The sequence below is a fragment of the Candoia aspera genome, chromosome 2 (assembly GCF_035149785.1).
Source record: "Candoia aspera isolate rCanAsp1 chromosome 2, rCanAsp1.hap2, whole genome shotgun sequence".
In the NCBI taxonomy this organism is placed as follows: Eukaryota; Metazoa; Chordata; class Lepidosauria; order Squamata; family Boidae; genus Candoia; species Candoia aspera.
The window spans coordinates 117,343,871-117,370,952 of NC_086154.1; the positions used below are offsets into that span (position 1 = coordinate 117,343,871).

General features: G+C 48.7%; 2 protein-coding genes across 2 annotated transcripts in view; both read right to left on the reverse strand.

The window, feature by feature from the left end:
* Window positions 1-15,326, reverse strand: part of ACTG1 (actin gamma 1) — a 234,712-nt gene extending 219,386 nt beyond the window's left edge. The window contains exon 1 of the mRNA XM_063293418.1: window positions 15,316-15,326. The gene's annotated coding sequence lies outside the window, so the exon portion shown is untranslated. The remainder of the gene's footprint in view (window positions 1-15,315) is intronic.
* Window positions 1-27,082, reverse strand: part of PDE6G (phosphodiesterase 6G) — a 62,285-nt gene that overhangs the window by 33,484 nt on the left and 1,719 nt on the right. The window lies entirely within an intron of this gene.

A 27,082-nucleotide genomic window follows, 5' to 3' on the forward strand; every position in this document is an offset into this window, starting at 1 on the left:
GGGCCAGTCCCTCTCTCTCAGCCCAACTTGGTGCAATGTAGACTAGCCTCCTCGTGCTGCTCCCCAGGCAACGTGACTTGTCGCAGCTAAATAGTCTACACATCTGGCTGCTGGACCTCACAAGGATTTCCCAGCAAGAAAAAGCAGCATGAACACCGAACTGCTATGCCATACGATTTAAACAAAAAACTACTTAGTTGTTTTAAGAAATAAAGTTTGCTTAGTGTGGGGTTTTATTTCCTTACTTTCCCGTTCCTAATATAAAATGCAGGGTAGTGTCACACCAATATTTTTGTAATTCTTTGGAGAGCTGGTGTGAGGACCTGGTCTCCCCAAAGGAATACTTGAGATGTGCTGAAGCATTTCAGCTAAGCTGGACCTCCACTCCCATCATTTCCACTCAGACTGGTGTCATGACCTCGTTGCAAGGCACAAAGAGCCTCACAACGTGGATCATGATCATTAAGGAAAAGGGGGAAGGAGATAATCTTTCAGGAATTAAACCAAGCACCCAAGGACACCCACACCCATGATCCCATCAACACCTGAAAGGAGGGACGTCAGAGGAGTGAAGATAAGGAGCACATGGTGCCCCGGAGAACTCAACCGTTGCAGGAAGACAAAGAGGACACCGGGGAAAACGCCCACGCAGCCATCAAGGATCCCATCAAGAGGGATCGGGGCATTGAGGGGTGGGGAAGCCCGGGGCCATGCAGGGGGGTATAAAAGGGGCACCCCCACCTACCTACCCCGTTCCCGTTTTTCGTTCTGTCAGCTATCATTCCAATAAACCAGAAATCCTTAATACCCATTAAGTGAGTCTGTGTCTTATTGCGAAGCGAGGCTGGCCCCGACATAAAAACGGGAACCCCAAAAAATTTTTTTCCACCTGGTACCTATCCAACTCGTTTGTGAGGGACCCAGCCAGGCATGGAGAACCAGGAACCGAGGAGGCGCAACCCTTCGGCGCCGGGCGACGAAGCCCCGCTCTCGCAGGGCGGGATGCAGCTGAGGTCCGGGCGAGGCAACGCCCCGGTAAGTATGGGACCCAGCTGGGGGGAAGCAGCGGGGGAGGGACCCACCCCGGCGCCCCGGAGCCCGCGAGGCACCGGGGGCGAGACGGGGGGACCCCCTCCAAACCTACAGGCAACCCCGACGGAGGCGCGAGACGAACCGCCACCCTGGGCGCTCGAAGGCGAGGGCGCGCCTGGCACCGCGGCGGGATCGAGGGACGACCCGTCCTCTACCACGGCCAACGGCGAGGGCGAGCGGAGCGGCGAAAACCCCGGCGGGACGCCAGGGATGGCGGAGAGGCTCGGCGCGTTGGAGGAAGGGATGCAGGCGGTGCGGCAGATGCTCCAACAGCTGACGGTGGCACAGGGACCCCGCGACGGAGGAGGCGCAGAGGCAACCCCGGTCGAAAGGCGGCAGGGCGAGTGGGACGGCGGCGACGGCGGCACCCGACCCAAGGAGCCCAACCGACGACCTGAGGCGCACCGGGAGGCGAGGCGGGGTGGAGACCCAGCGGACGGCGGCGACCACGGCGGGACCCGACCCCAGGAGGCCATACAACGAGCGGAGGCGCGCCCGGACGTGAGACGGCGGGACAACCTCGGCGGCGGCGGCGTCCGGCCCCAGGAGCCCACCCCACGACGGGAGATACGCCAGGCTGAGAGGCGGAGGGACGACCAAGCGGGCGGCAACGGCGACGGCGGAGCCTGGATCCAGGAGCCCGACCGAGGGAGAACCCCCCGCCCTCCCCCCCGAGCGACGGGACGAGTACCTTGCGAGGAGACCCAGAGAGAGGCACCAATGCCGCAAGAGAACCGGAGACACCCCGACCCGCAGCAGCTCCGGCAAAACCCGAGGCACGACGCAGAGGGGGCCAGGAGCCAGACCAGGACACCCGCCAAAGACTTTGGCATAAAGTTCGATGGGGACCCCTCGAAACTTTCCTTCTTTTTAACTAACGCGAGGTACTACCTCGAAGAATGGGGTCCCTGCTTCAGAACTGAGCGGGGCAAAATCAATGCCCTGGCTATAAAACTAAAAGGGCGGGCCGCCGATTGGTACGTCCAATTGTGCCAATCCGGCGCCCGGGCGCTGCAGGACAGCACTGAATTCCTGCAGGCACTAGAAAGGCACTTCAGGGACCCCCTGGAGCAAGAAAAGGCAAAAAGGGCGCTAGAGACACTTAGGCAAAGCCCGCGCTCCGTGGCTGAGTATGCCATGGAGTTCCAAGCCCTAGCCGGAAAAGTAGACACGTGGTCTCAATCGACACTGATTGAGAAGTTCAAACATGGACTCAATTTAAACGTCCTCCGGTGGGCACTTGGCCGCGACAACCCCAGCTCCCTCACGGGGTGGATCCAGCTGGCAGCGGAAGCGGAGAACGCCCACGACACGTTCCTCCACGCAAGGAGGGAAACGCAACAGATGGCGACAGCGAGACCCCCACGCACCAGCGCAAGGCAGGTGAGGGCGAGACCCCAACCCTGGAGGGAGGAACGGGACAGACGCTTTGCAAAAGGGCAATGTTTCACGTGCGGCAGGGAAGACCACAAAGCAGCCGCATGCCCCAAAACGACGCCCAGAGAGAGCCCAAGGAGGGCACAAACAGCACCAACCCCAGCGCCGAGAAAGCGACCAGCGGCAAAGGGGGAGTACCGACGCAGACACGACCCCTACAGTTCGGAGGGGGAGGACAGCAACCCAGAAGAGGCGGCGGGAAACGACAACCACCTGGCCTAAGGGGCGCCGAAGGACAGGTGGAGAACACTGACAGGCGCTTCGACAAAGGGGTGAGTGAGGAATGCCCCACCCTCTACGTCCGTGTCACCCTCACCCATCGAAATAAAACCGAAAAGGTCTGGGCACTCATTGATTCAGGTTGCTCCAAAAGCCTCATGCACCCTGACCTGGCAGCCGCACTCGACCTCCGCTGCTATCCACTTCAGCACCATTTGGTGTTCTCGCAGCTAGATGGATCTGCAGCGGGAGGGGGCCCGGTCACCCAATACACCGGAAAAACCGCGCTACGGCTCGGCAGCCACGAGGAAAAATTGGCTTTCATCGTGGCACCGGTGGGGCAACCCCGACTCATACTGGGGATCCCATGGCTCGTGCAGCAAAACCCAGTCATCAATTGGAGAACCAGAGAGATTAAGTTTGCTGACGGGTGCTACCAAGCACCGTCAGGGGACAAGGTTCCCCGAGCAGCCATGGGGGGGGCGACGACGACTGCAGAACACACAGAGACAGCTCTGCCAGAGGGACTGCCAACCAAATACGGGGAGTTCGCCGATGTTTTCGGTGAGAAAGAGGCGGACAAACTCCCCCCCCACAGAAAGACGGACTGTACCATTGAACTGGTCCCGGGGGTACCCCTACCCAAACCAAAAATATATGCTATGACCCAGCGAGAGCTAGCTACGTTAAGGGACTTCATAGACAAAAATCTGGCGAGAGGTTTCATTGAGCCAGCGAACTCTCCAGTGGGAGCGCCAGTCCTCTTTCGCGAGAAAAAGGATGGGACATTGCGGCTCTGTACAGACTACCGCGGGTTAAACGCAGCAAGCATTTCAAATAAATACCCCTTACCCTTAATAAAGGACATTTTGTCCCACTTGGTGAAGGGTAAGGTATTCTCCAAACTGGACATAAGGGAAGCCTACTACCGCATACGGATAAGGGAGGGGGATGAGTGGAAGACTGCTTTCAATTGCCCATTGGGGGCGTTTCAATATAAAGTACTCCCTTTCGGATTGGCGGGGGCACCGGGGGTATTCATGCAGTTAATTAATGAGGTCCTGCGTGACCACCTTTTTAAGGGGGTTTTGGTTTATCTGGATGATGTATTGATCTACACAGAAACAGAACGTGAGCACGAACGCTTGGTAAAGGACGTGCTCAAGAAACTTCGCAAGGCAGAGCTGTTTATAAAGCTCTCCAAGTGCGAGTTTCACAAAAAACAAATTGACTACCTAGGGTATAGGATTTCTGCTAAAGGGATAGAAATGGACCCCAGCAAGGTCCAAGCCATCCTGGCGTGGGAACGCCCACGCACAAGGAGACAGCTGCAAAGCCTCCTGGGATTCACTAATTTCTACAGGGGGTTCACGCCCAGGCTGGCAGAGACTATACTGCCCCTAACTAACCTGCTAAAAACCAAGGGCTTGGGGGACACGCGCAAATCGAGGAACCCGGGGGCGCTACTGAATTGGACAGCTGACTGTCAAACGGCTTTCGAGAGCCTGAAAACCCTTTTCACAGCTGAGCCAGTGCTACAGCACCCCGACCCCACCAAGCCTTTTGTGGTGCAAGCAGATGCCTCCGATTTCGCCATCGGAGCCATCCTGCTCCAAAAGGACTCCGACAACCACCTAAAGCCCTGCGCCTACCTTTCCCGCAAATTCTCCGAGACGGAGCGGAGATGGCACGTATGGGAAAAGGAGGCGTTTGCAGTAAAAACAGCCTTGGAAACGTGGCGACACCTGCTGGAGGGGGCCTCCTGCCCTTTCGAGGTGTGGACGGACCACAAGAACCTGGAGGCACTCAGCACGCCAAAACGGCTCAGCCCGAAGCAGGTGCGATGGGCTCAGTTTTTCAGCCGGTTTAATTTCACGCTGAAATTCATACCGGGCAAGAAAAACTTCTTGGCAGACGCCCTCTCCCGACGACCACAGGACGACACGCAAGCCTCCGACATCGTAGGAACAGTATGGACCGAGAAACAGCTCGGCTGCCCAGCTGTCACGCGGAGCCAGACAAGGAATCAGCGCACGCCAGCACGAACGGCGGGGAGCGATCGGACGGCGGGGAGCGATCGGAGGCGACGCTCAATTTCACCGAACTGGCAACAAAGACTCACACAAGCACTACAGCAAGATACATGGTTGCAGAATAACCAACAACATGTATCTTTCAAAGACAATCTCGCCTGGAAGGAGAAAGCTTTGTACGTGCCCGAATCACTGCGGGGAGAAATTTTACACAGAGCACACGATGACAAATCTGCAGGGCATTTTGGGTTTGTAAAAACCCTCCACCTAACAAAGAGGCAATTTTGGTGGCCAAATCTTAGAAAGGACGTAAAAGACTACGTAAGCAACTGCCCCATATGTGCTACCACCAAACGTAAAGGAGGGAAACCCCACGGGCTGTTACAGGCGGTAGCCAGCCCCTCCCGGCCATGGGAAGAAATTTCCATGGATTTCATTGTGGACCTCCCACCCAGCCAAAGAAAAACTGTGATATGGGTGGTAAAAGACTATTTTTCGAAACAGGCACACTTCATCCCGTGCGCGACTATCCCCTCCGCACAACAGCTGGCACGTTTATTCCTAACACACATATACAGGATTCACGGCGCCCCCTACAGGTTGGTGACCGACAGAGGCACACAATTCACGTCAAAGTTTTGGCGGGAATTTTTAAAACTAATCGGAACCAAGCAAGCACTGTCCACTGCGTGGCATCCAAACACGGACGGATCAACAGAGATCCTTAACTCAACACTTGAACAGTTCCTAAGGGCATTCATAAATTATCAACAGGACAACTGGGTAGACCTACTACCTTTTGCAGAGGTGGCCTATAATAACGCAGTACACCAGAGTACTGGCCACACCCCTTTTAAGGTGGTCTATGGAAGAGATTTTGTACCGATACCAGAATTGCCGCAACCTGAAACCCTGCCCTGCTCACCAGACGATTGGGCGGCACAGCTGGCAACAACCTGGCCAGTCATCCAGACGGCTTTAGCAGACGCACAAACAACGTACAAAAAATATGCGGACAACCACAGGGCGGAGGCACCGAACTACAAAGTGGGAGATAGGGTCTACCTCTCCACTAAGTTCATAAAGACCTCACAACCATCGAAGAAATTGGCACCGAAATTCATTGGACCTTTTAAAATCATACAGGTAATCAACCCAGTTACGTTCAAACTGGAACTGCCTTACAATTTGAGACGGGTCCACCCAGTGTTTCATTGTGCACTACTGAAACCAACGAGCACATCCAAATGGCATGCGGAAGAACCTCCACCCCCACCCATAATGATAGACAATCAACAACATTTTGAAGTGAAAGAAATACTGGACTCAAGAAAACAAAGAGGAACACTACAATACCTCGTGAGATGGAAACATTTCTCACATCCAGAGTGGGTCCAGGCACGACACGTCATGGCTAGACAACTAACAAGACAGTTCCATGAGGCATACCCAGAGAAACCAGCACCATAGAACATCTTTGGGGGGGCAGTATGTCATGACCTCGTTGCAAGGCACAAAGAGCCTCACAACGTGGATCATGATCATTAAGGAAAAGGGGGAAGGAGATAATCTTTCAGGAATTAAACCAAGCACCCAAGGACACCCACACCCATGATCCCATCAACACCTGAAAGGAGGGACGTCAGAGGAGTGAAGATAAGGAGCACATGGTGCCCCGGAGAACTCAACCGTTGCAGGAAGACAAAGAGGACACCGGGGAAAACGCCCACGCAGCCATCAAGGATCCCATCAAGAGGGATCGGGGCATTGAGGGGTGGGGAAGCCCGGGGCCATGCAGGGGGGTATAAAAGGGGCACCCCCACCTACCTACCCCGTTCCCGTTTTTCGTTCTGTCAGCTATCATTCCAATAAACCAGAAATCCTTAATACCCATTAAGTGAGTCTGTGTCTTATTGCGAAGCGAGGCTGGCCCTGACACTGGTAAGTGTAATTCCCCACACTAGTAGGCTTACTGTCACTGAACAAAAGACAAATTACGGTGCAAAACCCATGCACTTCTTTAACATACATGCATAATTTGATACGGAGTTGTAGTTATTATAAGAAACAGAATAAACTACACTTTTTGAAAGGCTTGGTTTGAATACCTGTACTGGAAGATGGACTACAGGGCAACACAGACTGTCTGTGAACTGCCATTAAGTTGCCAGCTGGCATCGCTCAGTTATACTTCATGGGATAAAGCTTTTAAACGTGTCCTGATTGGGAACCTAAACATACTCTATATGCTTAGGATAAGCCGAGAATTTTAGGCTCCGAAATACCAAAAATTGGGTTTGGCTTGTCTGTGGACAAGAGTTCAGATTTTTAAAAGCCTGTTGCGGTCTTAAAATTGCAGAGTTTTATAAATGATGACCTAACAGTTTGCAGTTTCCTGCCGGTCACTGCAGTTAAAAATTCAAGGTTCAGCTTATCTGTGGGTGACACATTTTTCATGGTATTTTGATTGAAATTGCAAGGGTCAGCTTACCCACAGGTAGGCTTTTCCACAATTTTGTATTATTATCTATATAATATACAGGTCAGTACAGTGTGTGTGTGTGTATAAATTTTCTGAATAGTAAAGGATTTGACTCTTGAATTAGCAAACATTACTTTTGTTAAATATACCTTCAGGATATTTAAAACCCTAGTTACTTAAATAGCATATTAATTGAGTTGGACACAAGGCTTTGGTTTTAAAGTCTCTGCTTGGCAGAAGGCATTCTATTTTAAGGTCTGCCGAACCAATATATTCCCGAAAAATGTCAGCTTTCATGGCTGTCAGTCTAACAGCTGCTGGGTTTTGCTACTGTGGACAGCCATCTACTACTTATCGGTAGGTGCAAATTCCAGCTTCAGACCTCACTGTCACAGGTTAAAATGCAGGGGCAAGAGACCTATTCTTGAAACAAAAATTGGTCCCATCTGAGTAGACCGCGCTGGTGGTTTGGTGGGCCAGTGGTATAATATAAATACTTTGAAGCTTGTTTGTAATAAAGAGTATGAAATGGATTGGTGTCAGCTGTTAACTGGCCATTCCTGAAGTCCAGTCCAGTCCTGATGCTCAGCTCTGTGGCGACCTTTCCTCCTATAGTATAGGCCTTCAACAGTGTGTGTGTGTGTGTGTGTGTGTGGAACTGTCCTGGAATTTGCAGGTCTGTTCCAGTAGGCTCCGTGTTAGGGCAAGCCAGGGTCACACTCTTAGGGAATAAATCTGAGAGATGTAGAAAAGAAATAATCTCAAGGAAACAGCATGTGTCCTGGTTGCCTTTGGTGATGGGTCAGCACTTATTGCTGGCAGGAATTGCCGTTCCAGGCCAGGCGCCGTTGCTGCTGCTGCTGCTGTGTAAGGGCAACTTTTGTTTTAGAAGTAGCTGCCGCCAGCCTGGTTGGAACACTGTAGCACACAAGGTGTCCGTGCCAAGTTGGACTGGGCCAGTTTGGGCACAAGAGGAGAAAATAGGAAATGTACTACCCTGGGTATTTTTCATAATATTTCCTGAAAACAGATCCTTGTAATACCCCTATCCACGTAGCCTAAGTTCCTTATACTCCCACCCATCCTCTTATTGTGGAAGCATTTGCTTTATTCAGTTTCTTAGTTCATTCGCCTGTCATGCACTGACTTACAAGCAGCCCAAGTTCTTTGGTTGCAGATAAAGCAGATCCATATAACTGCCGTGCAAACCGGGTGAAGGGACATAGGACTTGGGCATATTCTGTGGGATCAAGTTCCATTTCTTTCTTCTGCCAACTCTCAAGATTTAACTTCTGGAAAACTAGGAGAAGGAACTCAGCAGTGATACCCTCAGTGCCTGTACACACACACAAACACACACACACAGGTCCTTATTACAAAGCATCCTGAAGAAATAGTGATTTTTTTCCAGTCAAATAGATCAAGTAAATAGGGATTCTTGATCTCTAGTTTGAATGATAATTTTTTTGGTTTCATATTCAAAATATAATAAAGAGGTCTAACATTGGTCTATGATTTGCAGTCTGTAGAAATTATACAGAGTCCCTTAGAGCATATTTATGTCCTCTTGTTTATACTCTCTTGATCCCATGTGGTTTAGCCACTCCCTTTTGGGCAGATCTCTGATGTGAGTTGAGCATCATCCAGACAGGTTAGAGTCTGTTCCATCATCTTCTTGTCCTAGCATTTGAAATTCACCAAAAGCATGGGAAAAGAGGAAAATGGCAATCTTGGGCATGAGAAACATGCATCCAAAGCTATCTTCAACTGATTCTCTTGGCCAAAAGCTTTTATAGACAGTAGCCCACTGACAACCAGGCTGTGCCACTGAATCCCAACCAGAGAGAGGACTGGAGTCTTGTTTGTCAGTACAAAACAATTCTTCTTTCTAAATCATGGGTTTTATAATTTAGGGAGGTGCTATTGGAAATTCATATTCCCTTGACTTTGAACTACAGATCCCAAGATTCCTTGGGAAGAAGGAACAGGATTGTACTGTTCAAATTAGCATCTAATTTTATAAGTAATTCAAGAATGATGAGATGCATGCCCAAATGGCTGACCTCCGATTTTCAGGAAAGTTGCCTTGTTTCTCCTAGCAGTGGGGTTTTACTAATTTAAGAGAGTGAGGCCCTAGGGGAGGGGATATGAGAGTGGAACCTTTAACTCTGTTCCGGCCATGTTTAGTTCTTCTCTACCCCCACCTCCAACACCACCTCAGAATTTAAACCGTTATAGCTCCTGCATCATTTTGCTACACTACCTTCACCCTTTTTAAATGTGATATAATCCACTAAAGGTGTCTTGCTACTTCCACAGCCTTTCTGCAGCCAGAAAGTGTGCCCTCTTCTCAAGGAAATTTTTTAATCCTTAATGCTGCAACGAAGTGTGAAATGCCACCAGTGCCTCCCCCCCCTTCTCCTGATGTTTGTGCAACTTGCTTTAAGGCCATCTAGTTTAACAAACTAAAAACACTGGGGAGGTAAATCACCTTCAAAGTTGCTGGAAATCAGGGCAGTAGGAGATTTATGTTAGATCATTTTCTGTAACATAGTGTCTGCCATCTCTGAGGGACTTCCACCATTATAAACTTCTCCAGGCAATATTGCTGGCGGATTGTAGGAGGGACAACCCAGCTGTGGGCTGGAAGGCTGTGTAGAGCAAACAACAAAATAGAAGAGGTAAGCTGTTAAATAAAGATGTGTCTCTGATCACCATTATTCAAAATGTATTGTAGAGCTAAGAAAGAGTAGTAATGTGTGAATAGGAACTGACTGAAAGACAATGCTGAATTTGATTTTTATAGAACGATTTCTCAGATGTTTATTAAACATAATTTCAGTATTTCTTTAGCACTCTGCAGAAACCATGGAGATGATGATGATGATGATCGACTGTAGCTCCTATTATCTTCAGAATATTGTTCATGATGGTTGGAAATGATGGGAAATGGATACAGCCACATTTGCAGGGCTACGTATAAACCCCACCTGGAAAGGTTTTTCTACATATTGTACTGAGAAAGCGAAGGAGTTATAAAGGTGTGGGAATTGAGTGAATTCTGATTGTGCCACTCTTCTGATACTTTGATCTATACACTAGAAATAGTGTAAAATTAATAAACACCCTAGGTGATCATAATATAACACCTCTCTGCCTTTTGTGAGTCTATTATGAATGTAGTATAGTGGTTAAAATGTTGCCTGGGCATCAGAGTTCAAGCCCACCATCAACCATACAAGCTCACTGGATGGCTTTGGGTGAACCACCACTTGGCCCAATATGCCTCTCTCATAGGGTGGTGGCTGTGGAGCAAAAATGGAGGAGGGAATGTTGTGCATGCTGCCTTGAATGGATTTGCTTATACAGGTATTTATAGACTGCCCACTTCAGCAAGGCTATCTCCGTAAAACTAAAACATTTGAAGGACAGGTGGAAAAAACTAGTCCAAGTGGCCATTGTTCCATCCACACCGGTACGTCCTGTGGAACAATTGAGTTTTAAAGCCTTCTTTAAGGAGGCTCCAGGGGTTCCTGGCAGAAAGCTGGGGTTTTGAATCTAACCAATAAAAAAGTAATCAAATAATAATCAAATACAGCCCTACACATTCAGCCAATGAAAAACAAGTGCTAAAATGGAATTACAGGTATTAGGGAAGGAGGGTTTTGGAGGAAACAGTCTTTTTTCAAGGGCAATTACTCCAAAAGGCAGTAGGAGTTGAAATTATGAGTACAGCAAAATGAGTTTCCCACTACTTGATCAATGTTTAGGGATTATTCTTGAGCTACAGAAAGCACAAAAGGTAAATTGCTTCCCATTTGGGTGATTATTGGATTCATGTGGTATGTTGGGTTAGCTGTCCTTTGTATCTGGCATGGCACTTATGCCTTTAACATTGCATGGAAGGACAGCTCATGTTCAGCCATCATGGGTTAGTGTTTGTTGCCGATAACACAAAGGCAATACTGCTCAGACAACAGCTGGTTAATTTCTTGCTACACTAAGCTAAAGCTGAAGGAGCCCCCACGTCTTACCATTACAAGAAATTCTGTTGGTTTTCTCCCCAGTGTTCTACCAGCACTATTTCCACTGGGGGTGGGGGGAAGGACTTGATATATCAAGATGTGTGACTTGATGCCATCCATGGTTTCCAAGCTCCTAAATGCATTTGTTTGTTCTAGAATGCAGCAGAATCGTGTCTCTGTTTCTGTCCAGACCTGGTCTGACTTTTGCTTAACTTCAGGTTCCGTAGTTTCTGATTACATGGTTAACAAGAGCATCGTCAGATAAGAAGTGTGCTCAGCGAAGAATTGCCCCTCTGATCTAGGTCAACCAAGTGGAACTGTCCCTTTTTGTTTTAACTGAGCTGTCCATAGCATTTAGGGTTCTTAAAAGAAGCTTCCATGTCACTACTTTTCCCTAGGATGGATGCATAGGTGGAGGATATCTTGCTTGATGGATATCACTAGACTGGGTTGATGTTTCCTCAGCCAGGACTGCCTTTCTCAAAGTGGAGAAAGTGGAAGAAAACAGATACTCAATCACATTATAAAGAGGCAGTGCTGGTAAAGGTTCAGATTACACAAGGGAAAGCAATAATTATCTAACACTGAAAAGACAGAAGCATCATTGGTCAGCAGAAATTGGACTCAAGGACTGAGTTTCAGCCTCTTCTGGAAGGGATTGGACTCCCTGGAAAGAGGAGGCCTGCCACTTGGCCTCAGCTGTTCCTGGATTTCCAGGTGGTGACTGTGGCAAGAAGCATGTTTGCATTTTTTAGGCTGGTACACCAGCTATGCCCCTTCCTTGTCAGTTTAGCAACAGTTATTCACATCTTGGTTATATCTCATCAGGGTTCTCACAAGTTATTTTGTGGAGGACTATACTTGGAAATGTTTAGAAGCTCTGACACAAAATGTGGCAGCTGGGTTGATAGGCTGCCAAATGTTATACTAAGACCATATGATATCCATGTTAAAAGATCAGCACTGGTTCCCAGTTGTTTCCCAGGCACAATTTAAGGTGTTAGTGAAGCTTCTAAACAGCTTGGGCCTAACTTTCTGAGGGACCTCTTCTTCCACTAAGAATCTGTTCAGATGTTCGGAATCTGCTGCCTTCCCAAGCTATGGAACATAGTCCCTGCAAGCTGCCCTCTTTGCCTGTTGAAAACACCCAGACATATTTCTTCTGCCAGACTTTTCATTGTTGTAGCTTTAATATGGTTTTAGTCTTTTGATTTTTTATATTTGCACTTTGCATTTTTATCAGTGTTAGCCATCGGTGTTCAATGCAAATATAAAAGTGGAATATAAATGAATACATACCCACATACCCCATCTACATTCCCTTCCCCTCCCCACTACAGACATGTACTCATTATTTCTTTGTCATATAGTCCTCAGAATCCCCTTAAAAATCATGACGCTAACCATGTAATCATGATATACTGGTAAAGCCAGAGATACATAGTGAAATCGCAGATAACAGTGTCTTCAAAGTGGTGAAGAACTTCAACAGTTTGCATATTAAGTGTGCTTTCTGTTGTTGAATTTTCTTACCATTGCTTTCTTTGATCTTATACAACTCAGGGATATTTGGCTGGAAGTCCAGAGCTATCCATCCAGCATATTCGGCTGATACCTTCAGTTCTAGCTGGGGGAGATCATCAAGAGTTTCAAGGGAAACTCGCCCTTTGTATCCTAACACCTAGAATATATGAGAATCAGTTTTGACTAAATTATTTAATTATTGATAAGTAAAAATAGGAATTAATGTTGCATATAACGTGTGTAATAGCAAGTTTTGCACAACAGAATAAATTTTTTGGCTCATATCTTGTACCTGAAATGATTCAGGAGTGGCTCTGAGTCATGGAGGTTTGTAATGTCATTCTTTAGAAATTATGTAGGATCCAGTGATGCAAAAAAGTTTGGCTGGAGCCCATCTGTGCCCCCCAACCAGCTTTCTTTGTGGGGAGTGTTTATGGTGTTTTAAAAGGAAAATGTTGTACCTTAAGCCTTACCAATATTTAAGAAAGGGGCCCTTTTGGTCACCTAGATCTCCTGATCACCTAAATTCCTTGGCCAGCCCTCCTACTCTTCAAAATACCATTCAAAGCCTGATTCAGTGGCTGAGTTATACAACCCCGATGCAGAATTTTTTTGTTTTTGAGATTCTCATTGATCAGTTGACTAAATCTCTTCACTTTAAACTGGCTGCCCAAGGTAAACTGACAGCCAGCTTTTCTTTTGAATGAAACCATGCTGGCTGCTGCTGGCTTGTTAACTTCCAGAAAATTAAAAAGTAAACCTTGAGTTTTGCTCCAGTCCAAATCCACAGTTTTTATTTTTACCATATTCCTGCAGTTTATTATTTGTACTGTTTAGTTAAGATGTGGATTTTTGGATTTTTGTCTTTTGATTGCTCTGTTTTCTGCTTCCATTTCAGTTATGCATCAGGGTTGCATAACAGCAATTGAATCAGGCTTTGAATGGCATTTTGAAGAGTAGGAGGGCTGGCCAAGGAATTTAGGTGATCACGAGATCTAGGTGACCAAAAGGGCCCCTTTCTTAAATATTGGTAAGGCTTAAGGTATAACATTTATTTTATTATTTATTATTATTTTTATCCTGCTATTAGGTATGTTCGCCACCTTGAGTTATTTATAAAAAATAATAAAGGTGGTGAACATACATAATACTCCTTCCTCCTCCTATTTTCCGCACAACAACAACCCTGTGAGGTGAGTTGGGCTGAGAGAGAGTGACTGACCCAATACTCCTTTTAAAACACCATAAACACTCCACACAAAAAAAGCTGGGGAGAAAGAAATTCTTCCTATTTAAGTAGTCACTGAGTGTGTTCTAGAAGTACCTTTAAACAGAATTATTCCTTTTATTTTCTTCCGTCAAATTACTCTGACTTACCTCTACCTCCATAAAGCCTTGAGATTATTTCTGGTGCTGCTAGGGTGGAACTTGCCTGTGCTTTAAATCATTTGCAAATCATGCTATGTCTTATCTTTTCAGTCTGTGACGCTCTACTGGAATGTGGAGTTATCTATTGAAATGGATTGGCAGGAAATTTGAGACAGAAGAATCAGAAACTTTATGAAGAATAGACTCAGCCATGAAAATTCATTGGATGACTTCAGTCACTGTCTTTCAGCCAAATCTATTTCCCCAGGGCAGGTGTGAGGAAGATAGGAGGAGTGAATCTTGTGTACTTTGCCTTGAGCTCTCGGAGGAAAGATAGGATATAAATCTAATGAATGAATAGCCAAAGATGGGATATAAATCCAATGAATGAATAGTGAATACAATATGTGGTGGGCACTTCATTATCAAATCATAGCTGTAGGGACAAGTAACAAGAGAAGACCAGGTGTGCTGAGACAAATTGATCTTAAGTGGCCTTCCTCGATATGGCTATCTCCAGATATGATGGATTTGTCTATTCTAACTGGAAGAAGTTCTCCAGAGATGTTGCCTGTCATCTACCACATGACATTCTTTAATTGGAAATGCTATTGAGTGGACCTGAGCTCTTTAGTGCTGTACTAGTGAACAACAGGGCTTTTTCTTAATGGCTTCTAAGTATGCTAGTACAGTATAGTTACAGTGCTCTTATTGCTAAGCCCTCTTCTGCTTCAGCGATGCGGCCAGAAACTGGTGCTGCCCTCACATGCCTAATGCAGGACAACGTAAGAAAAGTGCCTGGTGGATTCCCTGCTGCTGGGAAAACACAATAACTCTCCCTAAAGGAGGCAAGTTTTGACAGATGGTTAGACCATCTGTCGAAACCTGATCTTGAGCTAGCTGATCCATGTGAGTGGGGGGAGGGTTCTGTCCAGTAAAGTAGTCCTCATGCAGACCAGGCACAGCAGCATTAAAGCTACTCACTCCCTGTAGGGGAGGATGGGTGCATATTGCCTAGTAAAGCACATAGTTGCCTACTTTACTGGGCAAAATGCACAAACCCCATCTCACTGAAGATAAAGTTGCTTTTGCACAAGACCACTAGGTACATTAAAACACAAAGAGCCATAACAACTTAAGTGGCAGAACATTCCTGAGTTAAGCCAGAGGGAGTTCTCTTAATGGCGAATATATGGAGAAGTTCCTCCTGCTTGAATCAGCACTGCTGTGCCTTGGGAGTTGCCTGTCAGGGCATTTCTGAAACTCTTGTCTAGTGGTTTCATATGACACTTATGGGTGTGTAAAAAAGTGCTCCAATGTACAGGAATCCTCAGTGCCTTTCAGGGATTTTTTTTTTAGTACACGCATTTAGCATTCTCTCATGAGATCATTAGAACAGTCCACAGTGGAATGGGCTGCCACATGAAGTGATGATTTCTCGTTTTTTTGTTATTGTATAAACAGAGGCTGGATGGTCCTCTGTCAGAAATGCTGCAGTGGATTCTGCATTGAGCAAGGGCTTAGATTAAATCGCCCCTAAGGTTCCTTCCAGTGGTTTGTGAAGCACCAGTCAGACTTTGTGTGGGCAGATTTCTCTGTGGAAGCCCTGTTTGTCATGGCGCCAAAGCCAAAATTGCCACGAAGGAAGCTCCAACACCAGCAGAGGAGAGGGGGCAGGCCCATAGCAATCAAAAGTACCCAGTAGGATCTGGGCAGAGCACAGCACCGGCTACATTAGAACCCACATCAAAGGTGATGCTGCCCGTGCAGTGTGGCTCTCATATCCTCAGTAGTCTGGTTCTTTATTTGCTGGATTAGAAGTGTGCAAATGGCCAATGGAGTAAGTACCAGTTGATAAGTGCCAACTGATACTCAGCCAAAGAGAAAAATGTAACCCTAGAGTTTTGCCTAAGTCAAAGCAGAAGAAAAGTTTCTCCAAGACAGTTTCTGGATATATGCCAGCAATCCCCTGATATTTTAATTTCTTGTCCTTCAGTTGGGCCAGAAACATACTCGATCTGATACAAAGAGGACACAAATTTGATGTAAAGAGCATTGATAATTGTACATTTTAAGTCAGCAGGGACTGTGAAATTTTATCTATCTATCTATCTATCTATCTATCTATCTATCTATCTATCTATCTATCTATCAATTATTCGCATTTCTATTACTGCCCATCTCCCCCGAAAATAAAATGTCAACATTTTCACCCTGCTCTGTCTCAGTTATTATCGATCTACAAATGAAGAACTGAGAAGGATTTGCACATTACAGCAAGTGCTACTGAAATGATTGAGGAAATAATGATGGTGGAGGAAAGCGGGTGAAATTGCATGCTTCATGGCAAAAAAGTTTAGCTCTGTTTGAATGGAAATGCGACTGAATATTCCACACTGTTTTTCCATTGAGATAGGAGTACCCCATACCATTTTGTTATTGTATATGTTGACCATGGAGCCCAAGTTGCTTCCTGCTAGATAACATTCCACAGGAATAGGACAGGACTAAAAATATCAGGATCCCCAGCAGAGGAGGCCAATGAGCTATGGAGCAATTTAAGACCAGGATCAGTTTAGGACCAGAGCCAATTTATTTGAGGTCACCCCTCAAGGGACCACAAGCTTTGTGCCTTGAGGAAATGCCACAAGCTTGGCTGTCTGGTGTTCTGTGCATCAATATTCACTTAAATGTTGTAAGCAGCGTCATCAAATCAGCAATGGGAATAAGCTCTGCTATCAGCACAGATATTCCGGCAAGACTTTTCTCATATGCTGTCCAACTGCCTGCCTCCTACCCTTCCCTACAAACATGAAAACATTAACATAATGCTTTAATTAACTTTTTGGCCAATGCATTCATGCCTGAACTGATATGGTGCTGTAGTCAAGATGGGAAGCCAACTGTGACCAAGCATTATCAACCAGCCCAAGAACTAGAAGATGACTATCAAGGCTGACACTGTCATCCCCAAAATAAGAATTGGATAACTGCCATGAAAAAGGCCAGGGAATGTAAATGTCCTCAATATGTCTTTCTACCAGATGGTTGTGAGAGCAAAATACAGTCTCCTTCCATGCTTTTCTAAGTGCCTGAAACCTCATCAAGAGCCATTATAGAGAGTCTGTAGGTAGGCAAACTTCAAGTCAAGCATGAGCATCTGCGAGGGAGGCAAATGAGAGGCAAATGATGAAAAGTACATTTCAATGTCATCTCTGTCTCTTGCTCACGTGTCACAATGTGGTATGCAAGTATGAAAGGGGTGGAAGTTACACTGCAATACCACTATGCATGTTTTGTCATTTTGATGAAATTGTGACTTGCCCTGGATGCCTCTGATATCAGCCAGCTAATGGCCAAAACATATACATTCAACACAACTCCAGTCATTGCCAATATGAGGTGATGGTTCAGCACACCACATGGAAAAGGATAACTAAGCATTCTTTTAAAAAATCTGGCTTTCCTAACCTAGAGGAGGGAAATCTAATAGAAGAGAGTATATGTAACTCAGGGTTGAACTGTGGAATCCCTGGTGCTCTCTGAGCTTGGTTGTTTGATTGCAGACATTTAATTGCCCAACTATGTAACATCATCAGTCTGAGTGAGCGTGGGGTTTGCTCCCTTTTTATATTCAGTAGCTTGCCCTGCCAGTGTTGGTAGGGTTTGGCTTTCTCCTTGGTAATGCCTTGATTAGTTCCTTGTTTTCTGATTGATTGTTTGTCTGGTGTTAATCACTGCTTATCTGGGTGTTGGATGCTGGAGAGGATGTGTTCTGGTCTTGCTGTTTCCTTTTTGGCTTTTTTTTATTGTTGCTTTGGTAATGGAGGATTTGGTTAGCGTGAGTTGTTTTTCGATAGGCTTGCGTTTGTAATTTGCCGTTGTTTCCTCTGCTGATGAGGATATCCAGGAAGGGTAGTTGTCATGCGCTGCCTACTACTGAGTAAAACACAGACACTGATTCAGGGAAGAGCAGGTTCAGGTTTATTTCACCATAGTGCATAGCTGGAAAAAGCTGAGAGTGAAGGGAGCGCGCCGGTGCGGGGTTTAAATAGCCCGCGCCGGTCAGCGCCCCCCCCACCTTGGGTTGTGTCATCCCCCCAAGTCCTGCATGCTTCATTGCCGGTAGGTGAGGGGTCGCGGGGCCCCTGCTGGTGCCCCGGGCTTCGCTCATAATCGTTTTCTTCCTCCGGCCGGTGATTGCTGTCAGCTGGGCGATATCCGTTGCGTTCCTGCTGACAGCTTCAGGTGTGCCTCGTGATCCGCCCTGTCTTTGTCGTTCCTTCTTCCCCCTTTGTGTTCTAATGGCTGGTTCATCCGGCCGGGGTCGTTCCCTTCTCCTCAGGGTCTGTGTCTGTTGTTGTGCGTGCTTTGCTTATCTTTAAATCCCTTCCTCTATTTTCCGAGGTATTGTCATGTGTGCCATTGTGCTGATGCTTTCAGCTCAACGGTGCTCATGACATACTGCCCCCCTTTCGAATAGTAGCCCCCCCCCCCGGCATTCCGGTTTTTCCCAGGAGAGCTGTCAAAAGTTTTTTTTTTTTGTTTGTATTTCCCGCTGGAGTGCTTTAACCCCTCCCCTCGCTCCGCCCTCTACCTCGTGTCCATCTTTTGGGTGTGTTCTGAGTGCGCATGCCTCGACCACACCCTGCTTGTTCGTGCTCAGTTCATCGTGAGAGGAGGTGTGGCTGGTCGGGTGCTTTTCAGCTCCAGGTAGGATCCTTATCTTTTTGTTTTGTTGCTTGTTTATGTTGATGCTCGTCGTGTTGTCATGTGTGCATCCTGGGTGTTTGCCCCCTGGCGATGCACTTATGACCAATCTTCTCTCCCCAGTGGGCCCGGGGAGGGCGGGGGGAGGGTGAGTCCCAGGGGGGAGGAGGTCTACTCAAGTCGCAGGCTTGGGGGGCCCCTTCCCCTGGGGGCGAGGCGGGTGGGGGGGGAGGCCCGAGGGGGGAAGTGTGTTCTAGGGGCCGGTTCGGCTGGGCGCCCCTTTGGTTTGTCAGGGTACGTCGTGTGGAATGCCCGGGTCAGGTCCGGTGCCTTGACGTGTTGAGCCGCCACCCATTCTGGGTGGGGGAAGTGTTTCCATTTCACTAAGTAGTGTAGTGTGCCCCGTTGATGGCGGGAATCGAGTATTTCTTTTATGTCGAAATGTTGTTGGCCGTCGATCATCACTGGGGAGGGCAGAGGCGTGCTTGGGTGCCATCGGGAGGTGGTTGCTGGTTTCAGGAGGCTGCTGTGGAATACCGGGTAGAGTCTCCTTAGATTGTGCGGCAGGTCCAGGCGTACTGCCACTGGGTTCACTATCTGTGTTATTCGAAGAGGCCCGATATACTTAGGCCCCAGTTTCTTCGAGGGTTGAGGTGATTTCATGAATTTGGTGGATAGGTAGACCATATCCCCTGCCTGGAATGTCTGTTCTTTGTAGGCCGACTGTGCTTCCTTCAGGGCTGCTGTGATTATTGGCCATGATTCCGCTATCTTCCGTCCCCAGTCACTAGCACCCACTTGGGGTCCTGGGGGTTGTGGTAACTCCGGTATGGGTACGAACTCGCGCCCGGAGACTACTTCGAACGGGGTTTTCCCTGTACTCGTGTGAACGGCGTTATTGTATGCGACTTCTGCGAACGGAAGCAGGTCGACCCAGTCGTCTTGGTGGTAATTGGTATATGAGCATATGAATTGTTCTAGGGTGGCATTGAGGATCTCTGTGGCTCCGTCCGTCTGGGGATGCCAGGCCATGGATAGGGCTTGTTGGGTCCCAATCAGTTTTAGGAAAGCCCGCCAGAATTTCGAGGTGAATTGTGTGCCCCTGTTGGTCACCATGCATACGGGACATCCGTGTAACCTGTACACATGTATAAGGAAGAGTTTAGCCAGTTGCTGGGCAGACGGGACTGATGAGCAGGGGATGAAGTGTGCTTGTTTCGAAAAGTAGTATTTCACCACCCAAATGATTGTTTTCTTCTGGCTGGGTGGGAGATCTACTATAAAATCCATGGAGATTTCCTCCCATGGTCGGGAGGGCTCTGCCACCGTTTGTAGGCGTCCCGGGGGCTCACCCGGTGCCTGTTTGGCCATAGCGCATGTCGGGCAGGACGCTACGTAGGCCTTCACGTCCCGTCTCAATGCGGGCCACCAGAATTGTCGTCATGTTAGATGCAGGGTCTTTAGAAACCCGAAGTGTCCCGCTTGTTTGCTGTTGTGTGATCCGCGCAGGATCGCCTAGCGCTGCGAGTCCAGGACATATATTCTGCCTTCACCCCCTGCTAAGTCCTGTGCCACCGTCACCTTGTCGGGGTTTGCTAGTAGCCAGGGGTCGGTTTTGAGGGCGGTGGTGAGGTCCGCGTGTATTCCTCCTGGCAGTCGCGGGTGGCGCCGTCTGGTCACTGGTTGGCTTGCCGTCGGTTGAGACGTGGGGTTGAGCTGTTTCTGAGCGCCGCTCGGGTGGTCACAGCCATCCCCAGCTGGGAGGCGGATAGGACCGTCCCAATCATATCTGGAACAGGCTCTTCGTCTTGGGGCAGTCGGGAGAGGGCATCAGCCAGGAAGTTCTTTTTGCCCGGCATGAACTTCAGTTGAAAGTTAAAGCGGCTAAAGAATTGGGCCCATCTGACCTGTTTTGGGCTGAGGCGTCTGGGCGTCCGGAGGGCCTCGAGGTTCCGGTGGTCTGTCCAGACCTCGAATGGTTGGGTGGCTCCTTCCAGTAGATGCCTCCATGTTTCTAGCGCCGATTTTACCGCGAACGCTTCCTTCTCCCATACATGCCAGCGCCTTTCCGTCTCCGAGAATTTCCTCGACAGGTAGGCGCATGGCTTCAGGATTCCTGTGGGGTCCTTTTGGAGCAGTATGGCCCCCAGGGAGAAGTCTGAGGCGTCGGCTTGGACCACGAACGGCTGTTCTGGGTCCGGATGTGCGAGGATTGGCTCCGTGGTGAACAGCGCTTTCAGCCTGTTGAACGCTGTCTGACACGCGGGAGTCCAATTTAGTACTGTCCTTGGGTTCTTGGCTCACCGTGTGTCCCCAACTCCTTTAGTTTTGAGGAGGTCTGTTAGGGGGAGGGCTATCTCCGCGAACCCCCGTGCGAATGACCTGTAGAAATTCGCGAAGCCGAGGAAGCTTTGGAGTTGGCGCCTGTTACGTGGGCGTTCCCAATTCACCACCGCCTCGACTTTTGCGGGGTCCATTTCTATGCCTTCCCCGGAGATTCGGTACCCCAGGTAGTCTAGGCGTGCTTTATGGAATTCGCACTTTGAGGGTTTGGCATAGAGTTTCGCCCTTCTTAGCTTCTCGAGGACTTGTCGGACTAGGGTTACGTGTTCTTCGTGCGTCTGGGTGTAGATGAGGACGTCATCTATGTAGACTAGTACCCCTTTGAACAGGTGTTCATGCAGTACCTCATTGATGAGCTGCATGAACACTCCCGGGGCCCCTGCTAGTCCGAATGGCAGCACCTTGTACTGAAAGGTGCCTAGGGGGCAGTTGAACGTGGTTTTCCATTCGTCCCCCTCCCTGATTCGGATCCAGTAATACGCCTCGCGAAGGTCCAGCTTGGAGAATACTCTACCCGTGGACAGGTGGGCGAGCATGTCTTTCACGAGGGGTAGGGGGTATTTATTGGATAGGGACACCGCGTTGAGGCCCCGGTAGTCGGTGCAGAGCCGTAGGGTGCTGTCTTTTTTCTCCCGGAATAAGACGGGCACTCCGACCGGTGAGCACCCCTAGCCAGGTTTTTATCGATGAACTCCTGGAGGGTTGTCATCTCCTTCGGGGTCATCGAGTAAATCTTCGGCCTGGGTAAGGGGACATCGGGAAGCAGCTCAATTCTACAGTCCGTCTTGCGGTGGGGGGGTAGTTGGTCTGCCTCCTCTTCTCCGAAGACCTCTGAGAAATCAGCATATTGCTCAGGTAGGTCTTCTGGGGTTGCTGTGTTGTCCTGGGCCACTGCCTCTGCCTGTCCCACTGTGGGGTTGATCCTGCCCGCCAGAACTGGCGCCCGGTACGCGCCGTCGTCAAATTGGAAGGTGTGGGTCTTCCAGTTAATGCGTGGGTTGTTGGTCGCGAGCCACGGTATTCCTAAGACTACAATGGGCCGCCCTATGTGGGTTACCACAAACGATGTTCGCTCGGTGTGGGTGCCCATTTGCAGGGTGACCGGCTTGGTCTGTGTCGTGGCTGGTTTCCCTCCCGCTGTTGAGCCGTCCAGCTGGTGGAAAGCCAGCAGCGTGGGGAGGGGGAGGCAAGGCAGGTCGAGCTTGGCGACTATGTCAGGGTGGATCAGGTTCTTGGAGTACCCCGAGTCCACTAGTGCCGCGGCCGTGGTGGCTCTGTTGCCGACGGAAAGCCTGATTGACCCCATTATTATGGAGCTTTCGTCGCTCTGTCTATGTGTTTCGCGCCCCTGTCCCACCACCTGCCTCACGGCGCGTTTTAAGGCAGGCGGGGAGCGTTTCCCGCCAGCCGGTCTGGGACTTCGGCGTCCTCCCCCGCCAAGTAAGCATCCCAGTCTTCGTCCGGTGTCGCTGTGGCTCCGGTCATCCGGCGGTGGGGGGGCGGCGGTGGGTTAGTTGGTTTGAACGTTGTTTTTGGTGCGGGTTTGGGAGCGCTAGTTAGTGTTCGGTTGGAGAAGCAGTCTGCCGCTTTGTGCCCCATTTTTCCGCACTTCGCGCAGGGTCGGCGAGTAAACTTCTTCTTTTGATACGTGGGACCAGCCGGCCCCAAGTGTGGCGCGGGTACCTTTGGGCTGGTGTTTGTTTTGTCCTCTGCCGTCGCCATTAAGAAAGTGCGGTGCACGTGTTCCACTCTCCCCGCTAGGTAGATCCAGCCTTGCAGTGTCTCCGGGTCATCCCAGTAGAGTGCCCATTGGAGTACCTCGTGGTTGAGGCCCCTTTTGAACATCTCTAGCAGGGTAGTCTCGGACCAGTCGTTAATCTTCCCTGCGAGGGCTTTAAATTCGAGGGCGTAGTTCGCGACAGTTCGTGCGCCCTGGTTGAGGGCTTGAAGTGCGCTTTTAACCCACTCCCTGGCTAGCGGGTCCTCAAAATAGTGTTTCATCTCAGTGATGAAGGCGTGGAAGTCAGAGAGGGCGGGGGAATTGGACTCGTACATTTGGACATACATGTCCACCGCCCTGTCTTGTAACTTGATCGCCACGGCTGCGATCTTGTCCGCTTCGGAGTCAAAGGAGTGTCCGTGCCGCCCCATGAACTCCCTGGCGTTTGTGATGAAAAATGACAGCTTCGCGGGGTTCCCGTCGAAGAAAATGGGGAAGTCCTTTGGGGCCCTGGTGTTCGGTGGATCCCCTCTCTTCGCTTCCCGTCCCATGGCTTCGTCCACTGGGGACGCTTGCTGGTTAGCATTTGGCCTATGGGGGTGCCAAGACCCGCTCGGGGTTTGAATAGGGGTGTATACCTGCACGGGAATGTTGTTGTGAGGCATGGAGGACATCAGCGACTGCAGCATGGTCCCGAGGTCCCTTAGTTGGGCCTCCATGGCCGTGAGTCTGGCTTGCGTTTCTCGGTCTGAGGTCCGCGCCGCAGCTGTGATCGGACCGGTCGGTGTCTCCGCATAGTTGGGCCACCAGTGGGGTTCAGGTGTTTCCGTCCGCTGTTCAGCTCCCTCGACTTGGGAGCGAATCGGCTGGTTCGCCTCTCCGTCCTCCACCACGTTTGTTGCAGTTGGGCTGAAGCTCCACGCCTGTGGCTGGGGTGCGATGTGGGGCGGGGAGGTCTCCGCGGGTCTCGGGAGGTATGTTGCTCCCTCCCATGGTCGGGTCGCCTCCGCCTCCCTCCGGGGGTGGGGCTGAGGCTCGGGATGGGCCGGGAGGGTGTCCGTGGCTCCTGGGGTCCGCGTTGCCTCTGGCCTCTGTCGGTCCTCTCCGCTTCTCGCCGTGCGGCTCGCCCGTCCTGGCTGCGACGCGTCGGCTCCATCGCTCTCTGCTCGTGTTCTTCTCGCCGTCTGTTCCTCCCGCGGCTCGTTGTTGTCCGGTGGGGCTTGGCGAGGCTGAGTTTATGACTCTCAGCTTTATGTCATGCGCTGCCTACTACTGAGTAAAACACAGACACTGATTCAGGGAAGAGCAGGTTCAGGTTTATTTCAGCATAGTGCATAGCTGGAAAAAGCTGAGAGTGAAGGGAGCGCGCCGGTGCGGGGTTTAAATAGCCCGCACCGGTCAGCGCCCCCCCACCTTGGGTTGTGTCATCCTCCCAAGTCCTGCATGCTTCATTGCCGGTAGGTGAGGGGTCGCGGGGCCCCTGCTGGTGCCCCGGGTTTCGCTCATAATCGTTTTCTTCCTCCGGCCGGTGATTGCTATCAGCTGGGCGATATCCGTTGCGTTCCTGCTGACAGCTTCAGGTGTGCCTCGTGATCCGCCCTGTCTTTGTCATTCCTTCTTCCCCCTTTGTGTTCTAATGGCTGGTTCATCCGGCCGGGGTCGTTCCCTTCTCCTCGGGGTCTGTGTCTGTTGTTGTGCGTGCTTTGCTTATCTTTAAATCCCTTCCTCTAGTTTCCGAGGTATTGTCATGTGTGCCGTTGTGCTGATGCATTCAGCTCAACGGTGCTCATGACAGTAGTGTGCTGTTGTTTTCTTCTTCCCTCGTGAATTTTATTCCTTTGAAGATGTTGTTGGTTGTTTCATGTGTCTTCTCTAGTTGTTCCTTTTTTATTATGACGAAGGTGTTGTCCACATATTGGATCCATACTTTTATGTGTGGGAATGCTATAGTTTCTAGACGCTGCATTGCAGTCTCTGCTATGAGTCCTGAGAGAGGTGATCCCATGGGCGTTCCTCTGATTTGTTGGTATATTTGTCCATCAAACTGAAAGTAGGTAGTGAGGCAGAGGTTGACGAGGTCCATGATTCTGAGTTTTTCTATCTTAGTGTATTTGGCTAGTCGGGTGAGTTGTGTAGTACTGGAAATCTGCCACAAGCCCATCCTGCTATGGAGTGAGTGAGCCATAACCTGTGCCACCCTGTTGTATGCATTCAGTGAAACAATTTGTCCTACTGATTTCCCATTAGCCTAGAAACTCTAACTTAGTAAATAGATCTGAGTGCTACATCCATTTACTGAAGACTGATATACTCAACAAGATGCTCACATCCCTCCGACAGCAATGCTTTATTGGCACTATTGATTACAAAATTATGACTACAAACATGAGTATTCTTATTTTAATACAAATTTATTACCCTATACAACTTAAAGACAGCAACATATAGTGGGTGCAGTCCAGTGCAAGTTAGTAGAAATAAAGAATGAAAATATTGGTTAAACATTTTAATACGTTAAAATCTAACCTAGCTTGGATACTTTTGCTAAAACCCAAGCAGGTCTAAAAGCTTGATCCTGACACACCAGCAAAGACTGAAGAAATGAAGAGTCAAAACTGGCACTCAGGAGATGCTTGGGAAGCGAGCTTTTACCACAAAAACAGGTGGACACTGATCATGAGGCCTGTGGTCCTAACCATCTGGCCTGTGGGCTGCCATCCACATGGGGCAAAGGAAACAAAATTAGTATGGATTTTAAATGAAAAGACCCCAAGAGGATTAGATTAAGCAGATGTAAGTAGAACCACTGAAAATCAAAAGGCCATAACCTTTTAACAAGAAGGAAGACAGAGAACAAGGAAGTGATGACCATGAAGGAAAAGAGGCATAGAAATGGCAGGGCAATAAACTGGAATTAGGAAGCAAATACAGAGCAGGTTCACGGTGTATCCTGTATCAACCTGGAACTGCAAAAAGGTCACCAGGAGATTCACTTATTTATCAAATTTCTAGGCTGCCCATCTTCAAAAGGACGCTGGGCAGCTTCACCAAATAAAAACAGAAGGAAAACAACATTACAAAAAGAGCAACAGTCATCCCAAGGAAAAATACACCCCCTACATCAGTCCCAGCCTAAAGGAGCCCATCAAACTCCTTAACCCAAGGCCTGAGGAAAGAACAAAGTATTTAGGTATTTCTTTTATATAAATATGAGATCGCCTTCATATCCTCACTGCCCACAGCATAGACAGTTTAAAATTGTCTTTAGCTGTTCTAGTGTTGAAGTAGTATTTTCCTTCTTCTTCCAACACCATTTTGGCAGTGGATACTATCTAGTATGCTTCTTCAACAATGGGGTTGCAGCTGTGATGAGGAGCTGGGATCTGGCCAGCTCCTGTTAGCCATTTCAGGCTGCTATGGGCAAGACCTCTTTCCTTTGGTCACTGACTTCTATGAGCATTTTGGCTTGGACTGCAAGACAGAAGAAACTGGGCACTTGAGGTCCATAGAAATATCTGCCCATATAAGGGCGGACTGGTACTTTTGGAAGTGCTTGTCAAGTCTTATGGGGACTTCTTATAGATATGGGTTTAATGCTGTTCTGAAAGAGCACTAGAATCAATTTAAATCAGGAAAGAAAGCCAGGTTTTGACAGCTGTGTGTTGCTGGTTCAGTCACCAATGAGTTCATTACAGATTTTCCATTGTAAAGAAAGAGTTTTATGCCACCATAGTTTTTACAGTTTTTATTACTTTGTGAGGGAGGGGCCTATTGCAGGAGGGCATGGAGAAGGAGCACAGGGTGGTGGGGGTAAGCAACCATGATACTCTTCAACTCCTCCTGTGTACCTGTGACCTGTTAGTTGGGCTATTTCTGAACATGGGTTGAGGGGTCTTTTGAAAGAATGCTCAAGGCTGGCTGGTTGCAAGTGCCCAGTGCCCTTCTTTCACCCCCATGTTTCCTTTTCATCTGTGACTTCTCAGCCACATGGGTTAAGCATTCTTTCAAATGAGTGCTAGACCTGCATTCAGAAACAGACATCACCAACTTTTAAAGTATACTTTTGCATACACTCAAAATCTCTATTCACCAACCTTCTTTGTCTTTATGCTTTCGAGAAAGGTCAGCT